We start from the raw sequence: 5,506 nt of genomic DNA on the forward strand, positions 1-5,506 counted from the left end.
CAATCCTGCTGTACTGGATTTGTTGTTTGACATGGCATTTTTATTACATATATGGCAACATCTTCCACCTCTGCATGGGCTCTGGTTTCCATCAAAGCCTTGTTTGTGTTATTTAATAGTACCCTTTAGACACATACATGTGTACAATGACCAGATGGGTTAAGGGCATCTGCAGCAACACGGAATCCCGAAGGGGCCATCCACGGTTACTGCACGTTCCCCACCGGAGAGGGGAGAATGGTTTGTGTCCGTCCGGTTTTCGGGGCTGAAGTCTGCTGCTCCTCACCAGTTAATGCCTGTCTGGGGAAATCGCTGGGAGCTCTGGTTTCCGTCAGAAGAGGAATGCGGGCCCGCCTCCCTGGTGCCACCACCCCCTGACGCCACGCTGAGCGAGACTGGCTTATCGGTGCGGGGGCAGGGATGGGGGCGGTGCGGCGGAATGCGTTGTTTAGGGAGTGTTCTGCTCGCTCAAAGGCTGCATTGTTTAAAAAAAATAAATAAATAAATAAATAACCAAGGCGCTCAGCAGGTGGAATATTAACAGAGCCAAGAGATTGTTTGTATTTGCAAAGCTGGGTCCTGCCGTGTGCCGTCTTCGGAGGTCACGCGTGAACTTAAAAGCTGTATTCCTAACAAGCCTCATGCATGGAGACGGATGACTTGTCCACGATTCTGCTCGGCGATAATATGGTCCCATTGCACGTATCCCCCTTTATAAATGTTTATTGCATAACCACGGTTGCATTTAGTCGTTTGCTGGCCAGCCCAATATCTGGTCTAGGCATCTGCCTTTTCCTTAGTTGTGCTCTAAACAATCCTTCAACGGTAGCTAGAAGCGAGCTGGAAAAACTGCCGCTCTAACGCCGTCCCACATGCCGTAGAGCTGCCTTTTAACGGTGGGATAATACGTGGAAATGACACACGTCTTTCTAAAATAAACGTGTTTGTTGGCCGGCTTCTTGGATTTCCCGCGCACCCACGGAACGACATCCGGGAATAGTGCTCGACCTTTCTGAACTCGTGTTCGTAATTGCGGCTAAATACTTCTCCGAAGGTTTATAAGCGCGGAACCCCATGAGGTATTTGGACCTGCAGAAGCTCAACCGCTCCGCCGCACCCTCCTCCCTCCCTCCCGCTCCTGCTGCCGGCGGTTCGGCCGGAGACTAAATCGCTACCTTGTGCGAGAAGCCTAGAAGCGGTGGGATAAAAGCAATAACAAATTAAAGCTCTTAGGGTAAGTTCTGACAGTTGAAATAAATATACAGAATTGGGGGTGGGGAACTATAGGAGAGCGAGCAGAGCTTGCCGAAATCGGTTTTTAATTTTCACCACGCAAACGTACAGAAGCTGGAATGCAAGGCAGGGTTGAAATGGTGCAGCTCAAGCTTTTCCAGTCCTCAGCGGGTCTGTTGTTTACATATTTCCACGAGAACCTCAAGTTCCTCCTGGGCAGCTGACGGGGGCTGTGACGCGGCGCACGGGTGGGGGAAGGGCACGGCGCCCAGGAAGCGGAGCTGGAACTCGAGCGCAGAAGCGCGACGGTCGCTGGGCAGGGGGCCGGGCGGGCCGCTCGCGGACGCCTCGGTTGGCCGGGCCTAGCCTTGCCCGCCCGCTCCCTTCGTCAAGGTGAAAAGCGGCCGCCTGCTCTCGGGCCACGTGGCGCGTAGATGGGTTAGTTCTTACGAGCGTCAGTGGTGTAGGAAGTCGCTGGGCACCACTGACGCTATTCCTTCTGTTCGCGTGCGTGCGCGCTCCTATGAATAGGCTTCCGAGACGGAAGCGACTGCGATGAGGCATGGTGGGCGAGCTTGCGCGCGTGCGGCCGCGGGCGGTCCGCAGATCACACACGCTCTGTTTAATTCACCATCTCTCAGCAGGCAGGGCGCTCCTGCGCCCTCCGCACCGGATACACACTTCAATCCTCCCTGGGTTCGGATCGTCTGCTTTTCCGACCGGGATTTTTAAAAAAAAAAAAATCTCGTTGCTGCGAAAGGTGGAGCGGCCGGTTCAACTACTTAACCCGTACGTGCGTCTGTGTGTGCTTGTGTTATCCTACGTTTTCTCGCACCAACTGGCCAAACTCGCTTTTCCTGCCTGCAGGGAGTCCATCCCCCGCCCCCTTTGTCTTCCCGCTCTACTCGGCAGAAGTTCTGAGTGGGCCGTGTTCGTCGCAGTCCCCGTCTCCCTGCTACAGGCCGGTGGGCTCCGTTCCACCTTTGTTCCACCTTTGTTCCACCTGCTCCTCGTGCCTTCCTCGTGTCTCCCGTGCGCTGCCGGATCCGCCTCCCGGATCCTACGAGGCAGTCGAAGGGCGAGTTGCTGTTTCTCCAGCTTTCCTCTGACGTGCAAATGGAGGCCTTGGAGCCCCTCTCCTTCCCTCCTCCCTGCGTTCCTGTCTGTTGCCTCTTCCCAGCCCCCCGCCTCATTCTTTTGCTCTTCCTTCTCCCCCCTGCCCCCCCCAACTACTCTGCCGCCCCTTCGCGGCAGTTGTGATGATTAGAGAAGATGGATGTAGGATGGCTGAAATAATCCATCTGACAGAGCAGCGCGCGGCTTACTGCGGGCGGAGAGGATCTGCCGCCGCTCTGCTGTGCCGTGCGCTCATTTTCCACGCGCCAAGGTGAGCGCCGATACTAAACCGCGCTCCAGGTACCAGCTGAGGTGTGCCGGCGCCTCAAATTCCAGGGTTCGAGGGGCGCGTGCCTCTATGCATCCGAGAAAGAATAAGCGGTGGTGCATTGTGGGTAGCCGGAGCCTCTGCGGCGTGCGCGCCCTGCGAGAGGCCTTCCCGCAGGGGCAGCGCGGTGTGGGTAGCTCGATGTCCTTCCTCTGGTGTACCGTGAGACACCTTTCCGTAGGGGAAGCACACCGCGGGGAGCTGGATTCCGCTGCGGTGCCCTGTGGCTCCCGAGACCGTGCGCCACGCTGAGAGACAAGTGCAGCCTGCGGTTTTCGTGCCCGTGCTGTGACACCAGGCTGTTATTCACGACGCGGAGCCCTATACTTAGTGTCTCCTGCCTCTTCCGTGGTTACTGCCTCCCGGGAGGCAGCGGTATGCGTTTTATGTAACGCCTGAAGGGGCTGCGATGAACACGATGTTGCTCCGATGCCGTTTGCGGCGGGGGTGTGTTCTTGGCGGGCTGGTTCCCGCATGCAGCCTGCGCTCTGCCTGCGCGCTCTGCGCTCTGCCTGTCCCGTCGCTGCGAAGTCGGCCTCCCGGCAGGCAGGTTGAGCTCCGGGGCCGCTTTTGTTACACTTGACCTGCTTCCCTGAGTCATTCCTGCCCAGGCGGAGAGGAGCACGATGGTGTGCGTGCGTGTCGGCGCGGTCGAGGAAGAGACGGCGTGGCCGAGGAGAGGGACGGCGACAGCTGGTCGAGCCAGAGGAGGCAGCGCCGGCACCCTCCCGCTCGCCATGTCCTTCGCTCCGTGTCCTCCTCCTCCTCCTCCTCCGCATCGCATCGCCCTTCCTCGCATCGCCCCTCCCTCCACCTTGAAAGGTCACTGGCTTTGATGTGATTTTCGAGCACAGATAGTTTATGTAACGGCAGCCTCGGCCCGTCCTCCCGGGACCGCCTTCGCTACCTCACCTGAATGCCGATGCCGCGATTCGCGCGGTGCCGAGCGGAGAGGATTCCCAAGCTCCTGTCGGGGGGCTCCGCCATCTGGCTGCGCGTCGCCCGGGTGATCGGCCGCAGCGGCGCGACGTCGTTCCGCGCATCGCAGCCGTGACCCTTCCCGCTTTAGCGCTAATCGTACGGGCGCCTGGGGTCAAAACAAACGGTGCCGTTAACTGACGTTTTCCGTTCATCGTCATCGCTTTTGACGTGTTTCCTGTCGCTTTCCTGCACGTCTGTACGTTCACAAACGCGTCCGAGTAATTTATTAAGACGTTCCTTCGCCGCGGTTGAGAATAAGATCCAGCCATTCTACGTTCTTTTTCCTTGCTCTGTTTTTTTTTTTTTTTTTTAATACCTAATTTCTACCGTCTTTATCATCCAAGTTATTTCGTGGCTTATGAAGAAGAGCATCCTCCTGCGACGGCGTCTACGTTTTGTCGGAAACTGTCGTACGCCTGCAGCCGTCGCCCCCAGCAATTTCCTGGTGGGATCTGTCTGTCTGTCGTTTAGCGGTGGTACCGTGATAAGTTATAGACTGCGATTTGTTTCGTTGGGTTTCGCATCTATCTGTTGGCGCGATCGCCGTCGAGCCCTTTTGAAGAAATCCACAAAACTTGCGCCCCGGCTAGTTTGCCCGTCGGTAGCGAGAAGCGGCACCGTGACCGTTTTGTTTTCAGACCGGCCTTTTGGGATGTTAATAAGTCACCGGGTGAGGGTGAAAGTGAAAGGAATGAATGCAGCTGAGTTTCGGGGACAGCGATATTCTAGAGCGTCGAGTTTCTGGGCGTGTTGCTCGATTCCCGAGCTGCGTTTCTAAGTGGGCGTATGAGAGTGTGTGTGTGAGAGACAATGCTCATTATTTGCATGAGGAAGTGGAACTATCCCTTGTTTGGTGAGTCAGTCCCTTCCTGTCTGGCATCGACCAGAAATTGTTTGAAGGTGATCATGTGCGAGTGAGACGCTCCGTACGCGGTCGAACGGAAAGCGCCGAAATGACATCGTCGCAAATGAACGGATACTCTGCCGCCTCCCCCGAAAGGTGACGAAAACGGCGGCTACCAGAACTCCCAAGTCAGCTTATGCTGCGGAAGTAGGTTGCGCAAGTGCCGGTGTGCGGGACCTCTGAACGGCACCAGCGGACATTGTGATGACAAGTCTCGGAATTCCAAAGTAAACAAGGTGCCACCGGAGTCGATGTTTGACTAGAGTCGGCACGGAAACCGTCACGCGCTCACCTGCTTTCGCTTTGAACGTACCTGTTTTTCGCTCTTGGTTTCTCTGCGGAGTTGTCAGGCGGCGTTAAAACCCAGCATGCCCACCCGACCCAAAACGACACACCCGTCAGATAAATCCCAGCCGCAGACTGGTCCAAAACTTGCCGCAACGTGAGCGCAGCCTTCTTTCTTTTTTTTTTTTTCTCTCCCCCGTCTTCTCAATTTTGGCCGTTACATTTATTCGTTCAGCTGACACTTTTCTCCAAAGTGACTTACAATGTTAAATTACATAATTTTTTTTTTTTTCCCCATTTACACAGCTGGGTAATTTTACTGGAGCAATGTAGGCTAAGTACCTTGCTCGAGGGTACTGCGGTTGGAGGTGGGGATGGAACCCGTGACCTTTGGATCCAAAGGCGGCAGCTCTAACCAGCGCGCTACCAGCTGCCCCCGTATTTTTAAAAAATTATTAAAAATTGAGCCCTGCGATATGTCTTTGAAAGCAAGCGAGGATCCTTTTTGAGATGTTGATAGGGTTTCATATTTCCGGAGGGGATTCCTGTGCGCTCTTAAGCTTCCTCTGGAGACGAGTCTAAACGACTCGGATCATGTGCAGCCAGACCGATTGCTCGCTGTTTGATCTCTGTTAATCCACCTCGCACCAGGGGTAAAA

This window comes from Scleropages formosus, chromosome 18 (assembly GCF_900964775.1).
Source record: "Scleropages formosus chromosome 18, fSclFor1.1, whole genome shotgun sequence".
NCBI lineage: Eukaryota > Metazoa > Chordata > Actinopteri > Osteoglossiformes > Osteoglossidae > Scleropages > Scleropages formosus.